This window comes from Metopolophium dirhodum, chromosome 9 (assembly GCF_019925205.1).
Source record: "Metopolophium dirhodum isolate CAU chromosome 9, ASM1992520v1, whole genome shotgun sequence".
NCBI classification, from domain to species: domain Eukaryota; kingdom Metazoa; phylum Arthropoda; class Insecta; order Hemiptera; family Aphididae; genus Metopolophium; species Metopolophium dirhodum.
This window is the reverse complement of record NC_083568.1, coordinates 29,756,438-29,772,889: the sequence shown is the minus strand read 5'-3', so window position 1 is coordinate 29,772,889 and position 16,452 is coordinate 29,756,438. Positions and strand designations below refer to the sequence as shown.

At 34.0% G+C, this 16,452-nt stretch overlaps 1 protein-coding gene across 4 annotated transcripts in view; it reads left to right on the top strand.

The window, feature by feature from the left end:
• The window catches only part of LOC132951769 (octopamine receptor Oamb), a 156,350-nt gene that overhangs the window by 76,725 nt on the left and 63,173 nt on the right, over positions 1-16,452 (top strand). For 3 of the 4 annotated variants that reach the window (XM_061023706.1, XM_061023707.1, XM_061023708.1), the window contains one exon: positions 11,410-11,484. The exons of the other annotated variant lie outside the window; for it this stretch is intronic. The gene's annotated coding sequence lies outside the window, so the exon portion shown is untranslated. The remainder of the gene's footprint in view (positions 1-11,409; positions 11,485-16,452) is intronic. 4 annotated transcript variants of the gene reach the window in all.

Sequence of the window (16,452 nt, the reverse complement as noted above, 5' to 3'; positions counted from 1 at the left end):
AAAAGCGTTGTATTGTTATGTTGCGTTGTCGTCAAGATGGAGCGAAGATGATAAAAATGTTTACTTTTACCAACAATTGTATCTAATATTACCGCCCATATTTAAAAATATTATGTTCAAACATTAATATTCGTCACAGAACTAAACAAATATCAATATAGACATTTATATTTATTTAATTTATTATGTAAATGTAATACTTCATATTTTATTCGGTGGTCTAATTGTGAACGAAACATGAATCTCGACCCCCCCCTCCCCCCCATAAGTCGGGCTTTTTTAGAACCTGCTGTTTGCAGTAGCGAGTGACTTCAATTTGTTTTTTATATTTTTGTCAGTCAATACGTGATCGGGAAAAACCAGTCGACCAATACATTATAAACGCGAGCATAAAATGTATAAATATACTCACAGTTTATCAATGTAGTAGAGGCTTTCATTCTGTAGAGAGAGAGAGAGAGAGAGAGAGAGAGAGAGAGAGAGAGAGAGAGAGAGAGAGAGTCAGAGAGAGAGAGGAGGACAAAGAAAGAATCATAAATCACATTTTCCAGTGACATACACGTTTGTGGTGCTCGAAAAACTCATCTTCCGGTCTGCATATACAATCGTTTAGTGTGAACAGGCGAAATCTGAATGACGAATTGACGACCAATGTCATCTCACATTATCCCTCGTACCATATTATTCATTTAACGTAACGCGAGTGCGTTAAATACACAACTTGTTAACATATTGCGGCGAAAAACGATCTGACCGTTAATATTACCCTTTTAAACTCCCGTATTCGCATGTGGACATTTGTTGCAAAGTTTTTCGTCGATGTACCAATCGGCAATAAAATACGATTTGTAAGACATATATTATACGTGATGGCTGACGATATACTATAAAATTGTATCTTTATCTTCCCGGTGGGGAAATCAAAAGTTCATCAAAGGTTCGATAAAACAATTTATGATTATCATGATATTATAAAGTTTCACGCGAGTCGTTCGACCGTTCTGGAGAGTGGTAAAATACGATAAGAACTGCGTCTTTATCACGTCTTCGATGACGGACGACTTGGTCAAACATATCAACTGGACCGATATAGCAGCCACAATATTATATAATAATAATATGTATATGTACCAAAATTCACGTCATAATGATATTTTAAATTATTACATTTCCGGTCATCGATGTAGTATAGCTTCATAGAAGTCGTTCTGAAAATAATACCTAACTGAATGACTAAAATTTTTATATTTTTGTCAAGGGCGCGAAACGCGTTTTTAAATTTCTAACTACAATCTATACTATTAAATACATTATTGTTTATTAAAATTATTACCTATGTATTATAAAAAGATGCTATGTTTGGTATGATACATTATTATTATAAAATGTTGAACTATATTCACGTCAATTTTATTTCGCACTTATATAATATAGTAGCTATTTTTAAATGGATATCTTCGGACATTGGACGAAAACCGTATTTTCAGTATATTATGCCTGGTGCGAATGATAACCTAAAGTCACGGCCATGGACGGTTGTTGCCGGTACACCTGATGCGGGAACAGAATCCCTTGCCAACCAACAAAATCTAAAAACTTGACGGAAAGCTATTTTTCTTTTTTTATCAAAGGGTTTCGCATTCGGTGCACGTAATCCGAAACATATAGTGTTGTTGATGTACTCGAATTTCCGACGAACCTATAGTCATCAGAGCGGTTTGCGTTCTCTGTTCTCTTTCCTTTTTCTCACGCACGAACACTTATATATAATCTGCCCTCTCTCCTCGTACACACACACGCACACAACGTACGTACACTTATACACATAGGTATTTAATATTCTTACGAGCCAGTACATTTCTCACCTAACCGTAATCCGAATAGTGTGTTATGTATTTAAGAGGCCGAAATAATAATTTACTGTTACGAAGGTTTGAAACTTTTTCCAAACGACTAAGTAGTAAAAACCTACAATAATATTTTGTAAATCACTATCAACCGCTATATAATAATTCCAAATTGTATTATAATTATACATACAAAGAAATTACGTAGTACACAATATAGGAATTTGTCACAATTTATAGTAATAATATTATTATCAATAGATTATGAGTAAGAATAATCAAGAGAGGTTTTTATTTATTTTGACCAAAGAGAGTAGAAAAATATATTCAGTCGTACACACACGCGTATTTTAACCTCAGATTTGCACGTGAAACTTTTAAATAAACCCAAACGAAAGTGTTTTTAACTACAGTTTGTCGATGAATGCACCTTTGAAACGACTTAATACTTTAAGAGGAACCTTTTTTTCGTACCGGCCATTGGGACCATTTTTTTCTGTTATTTATTATTATAGCTTTTTTTCGTGCTTTACAATAATAATAATATACAATTAAGGTAACACGGCGTCTTGTGTAGGCGATTTAGCTACACCGATGTTGCGGGTGCCTTCTTCCATTGACCGAACGCGGTGTAATAATATTATCAATATTATTATAAACTATTAGCAAGTTTGTAAAACAGTATATAGTCAAAATGTCTAAACGCCTAAATAAGCGATGACTGAATACTTCAAGTCGAAAAAAACACGTATAGGTTTATAAGACGTGAAATGCGTGTGATAAACGCAAGTTTACTCTTCGTGTGCGTATACATAATATCACGATCTTAATAATAAAAATATGTACAACAAGAAAATAAACGGCGTACGTGTGTGTTTCATTTGTTTGTACAATTTTCAATGTTATACGGCAAACTACTGTAAACACTACTTCACGCGATACCCACGAGCATCATGTATATGACAGTCGACTTAATACTCAAAGCTCCCGGGAAGACTTTATTATGTCTCGCGCACAAAGGCCGGATTAACTTCCGCGATCTTATAATTGGTTTTGACCCAAAATATTTGTACCTTTGTAATGTATTACAAAGCGGATCAGCGTGGTTTGAGGTTTGGGGAGCGGGGGAGGGGGAGGGCTGTGTTCGATACGCTGTTATGTAGACGTTAACGATAAGTTGTGGCGTTCAAAATCAGGACTCGCCCTGCATCATATATGGTCCTGTTAATCGGTGGAATAGGTAATTAATTAAAGAGAAAATGATTTCGGTGGAATATCGACTCCGTTACTCGACTCCTTTCCTCGGGGCGTGAGCGTTGAACTTCTCAAACATTATATAGACGCAAGTTATAATATTGTTATAAACGAGTAACGTTAGCGTATTGTGTACGTTTCACTTTACAGAATATACATTTTGAATTTAAAAATTTTTAATTTTTACCTATACGCATTATTTTAATAATTAATAACATTATTATCAATCGAGCGATGCATATTATACTTTAATAATTTGAGAGACACGCGTATATTATACAACGCATAGTGAACTGTTGATTTTTTCGACATACCAATATTAATACAATTAACAATTACGTATTATTACAATAAGTAATTTTACTGTGATTATATATTACTATAATAATATATTGTAAGCCATACCGAATAGAAATTCTCACAAGCATCCGTGTACAATATCCGCTAGTCGTCACGCATATTGAGCCGAAGGTCTTTGACGTAATTTTTTTCGTCCACATACGCCCATCTCGTCCCTTCGTCGTCGTGTCTACCGACGGTGATCGCGCTGTAGGGTCGTGGGTTTTCCGCGACGCGTGACGTATATCATTTCGCGCGTGGTATCTCGTTTTCCACTCCCCCCCCCCTCTCCGCCTGGTTCAGTCGTCCACGTTACCGCGCGTTAAGGACCGTCGCGAAAGGGGATGAAAAGTGTGCGGGGTGCACGTGCACGAAAACCCATACACGATCTATGGGGCGCGGGCGCGGGGACGAGGATACGATCGGAAACGTCGCGACGGAGTGCCGCTGGTGCAGCAGCTGTCGACGACGTCTCGGGACTTCCGGGGTGGCCCCGCGCACGGTTTATCGTCATCCGGATGACCGTCTCGGTCTGCTCGTGAGGGCTGGAGAGACGGTCGCGCTCCGTCGGACAGGGCCATTACGTACGACATCGGCTATAATATAGGTATAGGGTGTGTTTGTGTGAGTGTTGTTTTTATAGTGTAATGCAGTGCAATGTAGTGTATAGCGGTCGCATATAGTGCGGCGGCGTCGGAATGATTGTGTCAAAAACAATATTATTGCGTCCGTGCAACTATAATAATATAATGATATAATATAATATAATATAATATTAGGTATGTATGATATTGTGTCGTGTTGCTGCACGTACGAGGAGAACGCAGTCAATAATTAGACCCGAAAAAGTTGATATTAAATGTGTTCGGAAACGAGATTAGACTATATTATTATTATAGTATATCGTAAACCGTCATGTCTCGTACGCGACTATACGGATTGCATAGTAATATTATTATCGTAATTTTTTGCTACGTCGCTGTCGCTGTCTACTCACTACCAAAATATGGTACTCGACATTCCATTGGGTGAACCTGTTTTCTCAATCGATTTAGGACTTCGTATTTGCGCCCGATCGTATAATTTTTATATACCCGTAACCCGCAATGATGACTATGATATTATTATTATCGGAGAATACGACGAGATATTATTATTATGATCCTATTTTGGTTATATATTAATGAAAACCAATACGTGATAAGATGATAAGATATACGTGTTAGAAAAGCACTTCATAAATTATTTTATACAATATATAATTAATCATTTGTCCAAATAAATAAATATAATATTAGGCAAAACACGTCTTATACTCGTACGCGTGAACACATTTATGTAGGCTTAACACGTGCTCGACTATATTCAAAGAGATCCACTTACGTGTGCACAACCATTTATTTCAAAAAGTTTTAACTTTTTTGAAAATATTATTTGTATATAATATTATAGGTACAATATAAAAATATTATTGGTATGTTATTGAAAAACAATATTTTCGTTAACAATTATATTTTTTCAAATTTGTTTAATGTAGTCAATTACTTAGAGTAGGTATTTACCTATTTTAATTTTAGACGAGTGTTGTAGTGGACCAACATTTCGCGGGGAAGATGTACCGCTTCTAAGCTTTAAATATTTATAAGTAGTTAACATTTTTTTTTCAAATTTAATTTGTACCTATGTGTCAAAATACTCAAAAAAATATTCCTTTTCGAAATATGAAACAAAAAATATTAACGCCGTAATCCAATAAAAGGAAAAAAAAAAATTAGTAAAAAACGAACATTTTGTACCGCGACAACGACGAACAATGTAAAGACATAAGATTTTGAAATAATCAGTGTAAACGCTTAAATGGATTACCTCGAGTGATGCATGTGAGCGTAATAATAATATAATATAATATTATTCAGCTGCAAACCATATTAGACTAATTATTACGACGGAGACGAAAATAAGTTTTAAACCGCCGCGGTGCATCTACCCACGTTCAATTTAAACACAACTATATAGGTACGTAATATTTACGTTCGCATTGTCGCGATGGTAATTATTATTATTCTAACGTCCGTAATGATGGCGCCACGCGCATTCATAAAATAATTTATTATAATGCTATTGGTATGACTCGCATTACGAACGTGTTTCGTTTTTTCTCAAACGGTTAACTCTTTATAGAGGCAATCATAATTAAAATAAATGTTTATAATTTCGTTTTGCGCCGTAATTTACGACGAACGGCCGTTGCGTCACCTAAACTTACGTGAAAGTTTAGAGCGACGGTTAAAGAAACAATAATAATATTATTCAAACATATCACCAGGGCCGGCCCGATTAATAGCGGCGCTCCTGGAAAAATAGAAATTTACGTCCCCACAAAAAAAAATTAAATGTTAACAAATTTACTTATAAGCATAATCAATGTTTACTTTGATGCTTAAGTTTATTATTTTAACAGTTAAAAAACAAAATTTTAAGAATGTTTCAAATTTAAAATAAAGATAAAAATAACGAAATTTTTTTTTTTATTTTATTGAAGTAATCTACAATCTGTACAAGTATAATAAATAGGTTTGATGAGTGACGAGTAAGAATGATATGGTAATAAGATTAGGGAAGGTAACCAGTGGTAACATCCTAAACAAAATTAATTGATTTGTATTACCTACTTTGGTATGACTTTAATGACAAATTCTAAAAGAAAGTAGTACAGTACCACAATACCACATAAACAAGAATAGTATAAAAAATGTAAATAAAATAATACAAATAATACTGAAAATTAAATACAATTTACTACAACATAATATTATTAAATAATTTTAACTTTTTTGGCTTTATTGGAAGCAAATTCTTCGATGGTTGAAGTGTAGTCCATCTTAGAAGCAATTTCTTGTTCAATTGAAAGTATGGCTAAATTTGATAGACGTTCTTGACTGGAACGGGGATAATTTTTTATAGGCTTTAATTTGCTAAAACTTTTCTCGCAAGTAGCTTTAGTAACGGGCATTGTTAATAAAATTCTTAAAGTCACTTCCAAATTTGGGTATACATCTTGTAGAGAATGTGTTAATGTATACATTTTAAAAAGTCATAAGACGTCGCAGTTTTAAATGATTCTATTAATATAGAAGCTTGAAACTTGAAACTTTGAACTTCTATGTATAGTTCAAATTCAAATTAACACTGTATAATATCACTTATGCAAACGACGAAATATTATAATTTATAATCAATCGTATAATACTATATAATAATATTATTATTATAAATATGGTTTTGTTCCGTGTTCGCAACGCATTAGAACAATAAATTATTACATTATGTTATCTGCGATTATGGTCTGAAATATGCACACGCGCCGTTTTATAATATAACCACGGTATATGTGATATAATGTATGCATTATTCGTAGAATCTAAAATATCATTAGAAAATCCTTTTTTTATTTCCGCGTCTAATTGAACCATGTATTATTTACAGCCAACAGCGTATTGTGTTAACCGTGTTACTTGGTATCATATGTAAATTTATACAATTAACAACACAAAATTCTTGTTTGTGTTACATAGAAACTATACATAATAATATAATGGCATGCGTGGTATATTCTCGTTTCGGTATACATTTCGGTCGGTATGTTGGGTATATATTTAGTCAATCGTAATGAAACTTGGAGGGGAAAAAACCAAACATTTAAGTAAGACTCGCGCGTTCATCCGAGCTTACCGCATATTAATAGACCGTAATAATAGTATGTATTTGGTAATACGGGAATGTGATATAAATTCTTGATGGAAAAAAAATAAATAGCCATTTTATTTTTTAGCCATACATATATTATTATTATAATACACAACAATTATTCACACAGAACACTACATACACTCCACAATTAGCCGGTAAGTAGGTGGAGCCTCGGTTATGTATAAAGTATATCGATTCACCCACTACAAGTACATCATATAGGTTTTCGATTTTTTTAAATTTTAGCAGCACAACTGGTTTTTAAATTGAAATTCATCAAACAACTGGAATACTTAAATGGAATTTAACAATTTTTTTAGCCTTTCGATGTGTTAACTTTAATTCGTTAACGCACATAATTCTGTATGATTATCGTGAATTACCACACTTTCCCGGAAATTGCAGCTATCCCTACCCATTTCCAAATATTATTTTTAATTTTGTATGTTTTAATTATTTTTTATTTAATACTCTCCAATCCGTAGTTATTGATGGTAATTATTCGAAAAAAAAAAACAAACAAATAATTGACTTATTTGTTTGTTTTTTTAATTTTAACTATAAGGATATAGGTACCTATATAGGTACCTATAGCAACAAGGTTTTCAAAGAAATATATTACTCCTGATTCATTAAATAAATAAACACCATTGAAGTGGATACAAATATTGCTGTGAACATTATATATTATAAAATATTACTCATCTTATTACGCGTAATACGTTAATTTATTACATCACAAAAACCAACCGGATTGCGTATTTTATGATATTATATAATATTATAACTTTATAAGTATTAAAGTATATTGCGTATACTCGATATTAATATTATTATACGTATATATTGCGTAGGTACCTAATCGACGAGAAATTATCCGATCAATTTATAAAAAAATAATAATATTTGTGCAGCGCCCGTGCTCGGATTTTTCGACTTAAATCATATTCTGTATACAAGCGTATACAATACACACACACACCCACACACACATATATATGTATATATTTGGACATTTAGACGTATTCATAATATATTATAAGTATTTATCGTTTGTATTATTTTTGGTGGAAAGCAGCTACAGAGAGGGGGGGCTTGATGAAAATACGGGCGATTAATTTTATCGCTCGAAACTGCTGCGGTGGTGGTGATAATATATATCTATACTCATACCTATTATGTATATATAGTCGGAAAAGTGGCGCAATGATATAATTGAATATCTTTCGGGGCGCAAACAGTTAAATGCCACTGTTGCTGTTTCAGGGGGGGGGGGGTTGGTTCGGCAACGTATATAAGTATGTATATGGCAACAGTCGCCACCGCATCAATTTTCATTATGTCAATATCAAATGCCGTCGACGCCACCGCCGCCACCGCACACCGTTGACGAAACCGACGACGACGACGGCGTGAAGAGCACCGGCACGAGCAACACTGCTGGTGCAGTCTTCTCTCGGACAATTATTTCTCATACCCCGCACAAAAATACGGAAGGCTCTCTTGAAGTTCATTTATCTTAGCGACGACCCACCCGCCCGTCGGCGCCCACGCCGAATGCCAATCACTCGCCGCCGCCGCCGCCACCGCGGTCGGTTGATCGATTACACCGCGGAAAACGATATCTCATCGTTACCGTCACCTCCGCCTAGCCGCACTCTTCGTCTGCGATCGCGTATATTATTATTATTAAACATATTATTATATAATAATAATAATATAAATTATACTTTCTGTTGCTCTATCTCCCTCACTCTTACGTATTCTAACCGATTCGACACGATTACCGCTGACACCGCCCTCTCAAAAATAACGACGATTACGACTAGGTATAATAATATAATATTATATAGGAACACCTATTAGTGCCGCAATTCGACAAATTCAGAACGTCAACGTTTCTATATTTCAATAATAATTTCGACAGTCGACCAAAAAAACCACAATTTCAAGTCATTTTCATTAGTTTTGTTCTAATTTTAAACAATTATAATAATCACCTCCGCCTGGCCAGTGCCAGTGACAAGTGCCTTCGTCTACGATCGCCTATGTTATTATTATTATTATACATACATATTATTAAATAATAATAATATAGGTACTTTCTGTCGCTATGTCTCCTTCACTCTTGTGTATTCTAACTTATTCGACACGACTATCACCGCCACCACCCGCACATAAATAACGACGATTAAGACTATAATATAGAAACATAATATATACTATACGCTGCCAGTTTGTCTATATCGCCTTAAAAATATAGTGTAAAACATCACGGGTATATATGCGGTATAGATTAGGCAAAAAAACCAGACAGATTTTAAACCATATCTTGTCATAGGTGCGCATTTATTGTATCAAACATTCCCACATAATAGGCCTACATGTTTGTAATTAGAATTTCGTTGCTGTGATTAGACAAATTCTCTTATTTAATTTGTTTTTGTATAGATAGTTCCCTATAGTGTATACATATATAAATTTACAAAAATATCGATAGTTCTTTATGTTAATATTATTGTTCTTTCGACGATAAAAAAAAAAAAAAAAAATACAATTCCGTTTTAATACTATATTTTTATCACCTAAAAAATTAATTTTCCGAGTCGGTTAAGATCGGGCACACCGTTCAAATCCCGCTATAGAAGCGAAACGGGACCCGCGGCTTAACTTCGACACGGCCTGCCGTTATTATTTTAGAGTGCGTTGATTATGCAACGCGGATATTGTTTCCGAATTGTTTCGGTCGCAAAACGGTTATAATATGACGAAAAAGTTCCGCCTAATGATTTTAGATGAAATGGCAGTACGATGGCTTTACAATGTATAGGCAGGTAAATCGTCAAAATATTATACTTGCCGATCCCGATCGCATTTTTTACGCGAAAGTTACGACGACTGCACATAATAATAATAATAATAATAATATTTTGATTTTTTCCTCGAGCGACCGTTATTTTCACGTCAACTGCACGCGTATAATTTCGCACACGGTGGTGTAATGCCATAATAATATGATGTACGGTCATTTCCATAGGTACTATACGGGGCATAGGCTGTGTTCACAAACATATTATTATCGTTATAACAATATAATTATATTATAATATAGTCGTCCGAACGAGCGATCCATCTAGCCCTCATTAGCCTGCAACTGCACTCGAGTGATTCGCCAGCCTACAGTTGTAGGAACGCGTTTGATCGCGTTAGTAAAAAAAAATATTAATATATATATATATATATCTCAGTCGAATGCTATATATACCACGTACGACCGTCGCTGATGATTATTTGCCGCAGATCAGAGACGTCGCTCCATCGGCTTTATAGGAAGTTATTGTATAGTTTCAGGAATATAAATTATCGAAGCTGCTTTATGTATATATATTTGCCTTGTTAGTTTTGCTCGATACGACTCTGCAAGAGTTTGACGAAACTATGGCAGACAAAGGCTAGGATGGGTTTCTGATTATGGTCATGAGTAATATAGATAGCGGTTTAATATTTTATAGAAAACTGCACGTTTGCGTTTACACCAAGTAAAACCGCATACATTTTTAGGTGATTTTTATCCTTCCCCTAGACGTACTTGTGCTAAGGACTAACGAGCATATTATAAATTATAATATGATACGAATGGATACAAACGAAGTGCAGTAAATAAAATAGTTAAAAGAATTATAAGTATATACGGCTACCTATAATTTTGATTTCCATGAACTACACAGATATTATAATACTCGCACAAAATATATACTTTTGCGCGTTGCGCCACTGTCGAATCACACCTCCACTCCGTTGACTGTCGAAAGATATTTTGACGTCCTCTGTCATTCTTTTTAAGGATTCAAACGTCATTACCTTATAATACATATAATAATAATATATACACCAACGTTACGATACAAGACATATTTTTGTCTTTTTGTTCGACAATGACATAATTATTAACTTTTGCACCGAAGGTATTGTTTAAGAACATCATACGCACCTAATATACTTACATATTAAAAGTTTAGAATATTAAAATTACGAACGGAATGACTTTTTAATATCAGCGTTTTATCTCTTACTATAAAATAATATATTTATAATTACGTTGGTTGACGTTTTATAAAATTAGATTGGCGTGTTGCGGTTTACGCAATAATTATAATATTGTTTCATATTTAGGCTCAAATATTATAACTAAATCTATTTTTTTTGTTTTTATTTATAGGTCACATAGGTTGTCAAGCTATATTAAAATCGATAAATTAAGACTTTTTGGAGTGCTGCATTTTTTGGCCAATAGGTGAGTTTACGTCATTACGATAAAATAATTAAAAAAAAACATTTTATTATTTTTATTTGGAGTTATATATTTCATTTAGTCTTCGTTAAATATTTAGAATTATTAGTATAATAACGGGTAATAATTAACGGTGACATATTTTATGCACCATAAAAATAAATTAATATGTCTGATGAACATTTTTGACAAACTGAAAAATAGCATAACGAGATAGTATGTTGGGGGACACTCACCTTACTTCGTTCAGCTCTGTTATTGTATTAAATCTGAAAGCAGCAATTAATCATCTAAATTCCAAATATTGTTATTTTACAGCAAGTTAGGTAGTATAATACAGGTACGTCGTATAATATATGTAAAATAATATATTATGCAGTGGTCGATACAAATCACTATAATGTACATATTATATTATTATAATTAATAGGCTGATATTGTAGTGTTTAAGGTGAAACAGAAAAGGCTGCATAATAGTTGCGGACGAATAATTGTTCTGGTCGATATTATAATATTATGACGATTGCCGACACGGTTTTCGTTACCAAAATACTAATTGCTGATATCAAGTTAGGTCACCTTGCGAAACGAGTTGCGGACGCAAGTATTTCCCTTCATAACTTCTTCAGGACTTAGCACAAACTAAATATTACATTCTATTATAAAACATACATTGTCATCATATGTATTGTGAATGTTTTCTTATAAATATATTGTCATCGCAGTTTTTATGGCAACTTTTTTTTTGATACAGCCTGTCAATCTATTAATTTCACCACATAAATATTGCATTATTTAACCGTGGACAAATGCCTCCTTTGACAATATTTTTTTCTTTAAATTTCAAAAGCTTAATTCACAATCTTAATGCTTATAAAAAATCTGTCCGATAAATTCAATCATATTATATTATATATTATTGATCATCGATATCAAACACAGTCTTTATATCAAAAATAATGATTGGAAATTTGTCTACGGACAGTATGTTATATTTGTGTCCACAATTTGTGTGACACCTTTTTAGGTTTTGTCCGCAAACACCGCCAGAAAGACCTGACATATTAAATAACTTTTCTTCTAATCAATATTATGAGTTTTTTTTATATTATCCATAGACGCTCATGCTACAATAGTAAGGTATAACATTTTTCATTTTATTTTTTAATACTGAAAATAAAAATTCTAAATAGCCTATTTGTAAATCTAATTTTTAGAAAAATTTTGATAGTACAGACGTTGATAAAGTCATATAATTTATACCTACTTTATTTTTAATTTTTAATTAAAATTTTTTTTTTAAATTATCCATATATTTTTTGGAGTAAATTAATTTGAAATACTTGATAACTTTATCAAAATATTAATTTAAAATCATTTATATTCATATAATTTCCACAATATTTTTCATACGTTTAACTAGAATAACTATCATTTTTTATTTTTATTTGTCAGGTCTTTCTATCACACACTGTAGTATAACACATGTAGGTACCTACCTATTATAATAATTAATTAATATTCGTTTTTATTTTGTGTACTATATAATATTTAAACAAATAAATTTAATGATTTGAGTAACGGCCGTGAAAAATTTGAACTATTTTTTCTACGATAATTTCCAAATATTATTTTAAATTGAAACTTTTGTCTGATAAAAAAACAATTTGACTACTCGATAAAAATATATTATGTACTTCACGAATCGCGATTATAATAGCATTATAATGGTATTGAACTTATTATACATATCAGTCAGTGTACATTGCATACTAAGTAAGCTGCAGTTGTATAATAATATGTCAATAATTTTGCATATTGTATAGGTATGTAATATAATAAATATATATTATTCAAAAAGCTAAATATTCATTATCTGTTCAATTATTTACATCGTAATTTTGCTTTTTTCCCCATAACGTTATCATGGTAATTTTTCGTCCGACGATGAGTTATAATATTAAATATTAAATAGTTTGTCATTGAAGACGTGTCACACATGAATTTACACACGAAAAGGATCGGACCGTATTACAACGAATTCGCCCTGAAATAATAAACGAAAATCGATGTGAATACAATCAACATACCTACCCATACGGCTTTGAATGTAACCGCATCTGAGTGTTCAAAACTATAATGTAATAATAACAATAGTAACAATAATTACTATTTTTTTTTTTTTTTTTTTTTTTTTATTATATTATATCCGCGGCGACTATGGCCATTGGACGACATTAATGCTATACAATACTATACAGGGTTAGAAATTTTTGTATATAGATACATTAAATAGGAAGGAGAAGAAAAAAAAAGAAAAAAAAAGAAAAAAAAAAAAAAAAAATAAAAAACAAAAAAAAAAAAAAAAAAAAAAAAATAAAAAAAAACAAAAAAAAAAAAAAAAAAAAAAATACAAGAAAGAAAAGACAGTATAACATAATATAACTTAAATTTTGTTGAGAAGTCCTGTGTTGTGTAAAAAAACCAATGTCGTTGTTAGGTTGCTCTGTTCGGGGCTGAGTGATTCGGCTAGCTGGTCCGGAAGGTTCAGTTCCCTCCTTTCATTTTCATATCTTCGGCATTCTGTGAGGATGTGTTTGACAGTAAGTAGGGAGCCGCATTGGGTGCAGATGGGAGGTTCTTCTCCCTTCATGAGGTGTTGATGGGTGATGTGTGTGTGTCCTATCCTGAGGCGAGTGATGGCTGTCTCCTGTTTCCTGGAGATGTTTGCAGGGAACGGCCAAGGGTATGTGGTTCTTTTGATCTCATGTAACTTGGTTGTCTCAGCTGCCCATTTGTTTTCCCATTGGTTGTGTGCCTCTTTGGCAATGATCCTCTTAACATCCTGGTATGTAAAAGCCAGTGACGTAAGGGGGTTGTTGGCTAGGTGGGCCTGTTTGGCAGCCTTGTCAGCGAGTTCATTTCCTCTTATATTACAGTGGCCGGGAATCCACATGAAGGATATTTGTTTACCGGCGAAGGTAGCGGTGGAATGAGCATTATGAATTTTTCTTGCTAAGTCAGTAGGTTTCCACTGGTTCTGGATACTCATGAGAGAGGAAAGGGAGTCGCTAAGGATAATGATTTGTTTGGCTTCAACTTTGTTTGTTGCAAACTCAATAGCTTTTAGGATGGCTAGTGCTTCAGCTGTGTAAATGGAGCATTTGTTTGATAGTTTCCATTGGATATGTGTATCCCCGTGAATGATGGCCATTCCAACCCGATTTACCGCGACAGAGGCATCCGTGTATATAAGTGCGTGTTGCTGTTTAGATGAAAGTATTTCCGTGAAGAGATTCCTGTATTGAGTGGAGCTGGTATATTTCTTGGGGAGTTGGTGTAAGTCCAGGATGATGTTCATCGAGATGAGCCACGGAGGGGATATGCTGATTTCAGTAGTCATTATGTTGTCTAAATCATATTTTTTATAATTGTTGAAAATGTGGTTAGGGGAGGAATGAAGACCTTGGGGGGAGCGGGCCATTCTGGCTGCGGTTTTGGATGTTAGTTCAGACCATCTTATGTCCAAAGGTGGAATGCCGGCAATGCTGAGTATGCTACTGATCGGGCTTGATCTAAACGCACCAATGGAGAGTCGGATCCCTGCGTTATGTATTGATTCCAGTGTTCTAAGGTGAGATGGTTTGGCGGCGGATATTAGAGAAGCTCCGTAATCTATTTTTGAAAGGATGAGTGTTTTGTGGATTTTCAGTAGCATTTGGGTTTGTGCTCCCCACGCTGTATGGGAAAGTGTTTTTATCAGATTAATTCTAGAAAGACATGATTTTCGTATGTGTTGTATGTATGGGCGCCATGAAGCTTTAGAATCGAGGATTACCCCAAGGATTTTGACTTGAGTTTGGTTCTTGATGGTGTGGTTACCCATTTTTATTGCTATGTTTTCCTTTTTTCTTCTCTGGTTGATGAGTATGAGGCTAGTTTTGTTCGACGCAAATCGAAAACCCGCTGTTTTTGACCAGGATTCAAGTTTGTTGGTCGAATCTTGTAGCATTTGTTGAATAGTGTTGCTGTTGGAGCTGCGACATAGGATATTGAAATCGTCAGCATATAAAAGAGGGATGTTGGGGTTGCGTATTCCTTCGGAGATATCATTGATGGCTATTAGGAATAGCGTCACTGAAATGGTGGAACCTTGTGGTACACCGTTCTCTTGTGTAAATATGTCGGATAGGGTGTTTGAGGTTTTTACCTGAAACGTCCGGGTGCCGAGGAAGTTATTTATGAAGTCTAACATGTTACCTTTAGTTAGAATTTTGTTGAGCTTGTGGATTATTCTGGGTCTCCAAGCTGAGTCATATGCCTTAGCAATGTCAAAACTGATCAATCCTAAACTTTGATTGTACTTTAGGGCTGTTTGTATTTCATTTTTAATGTTTAAAATATTCTTAGTAGTGCTTCGATCGCGTCTGAAACCGTTTTGTTCGGGAGTGAGATAGTTAGATTTTTCCAGGTGCCACATTAGACGATTGTTAATCATTTTCTCGAGTAATTTACATAGCGTATTTAAAAGACATATGGGGCGGTAGCTGTCAGGAAAAAACTTGTTTTTGTCGGGTTTTAAAATAGGGATGACGAGGCCATGTCTCCATGTGTTGGGGAAACAATTATTGTTCCAAATTGAATTGTATATTGATATTAAATGGGTCCTTGCGTTCGCTGGGAGGTTTTGTACAAATAGGTAGGGGATTCCGTCAGGGCCGGGGCTTTTGCTTTTGCAATTACGGAGAGCTTCCTCCAATTCAGTGATGAGTAGAGGCGAGTTGAGGTAGGTTTGAACATTATTATGGGGATCTACTGTGTTCGATGGGTTGTTATATATGTTTGCCTTGGATAAGAATTCCTGATCGTAGATGGATTTACTAGAATTCTCCTGAAACATTTGTCCCAGGGTGTTGGCGACTTCTTTAGGAGATGTTGTGATGTTAGAGTCCGTGAGGAAGTGGATATTGT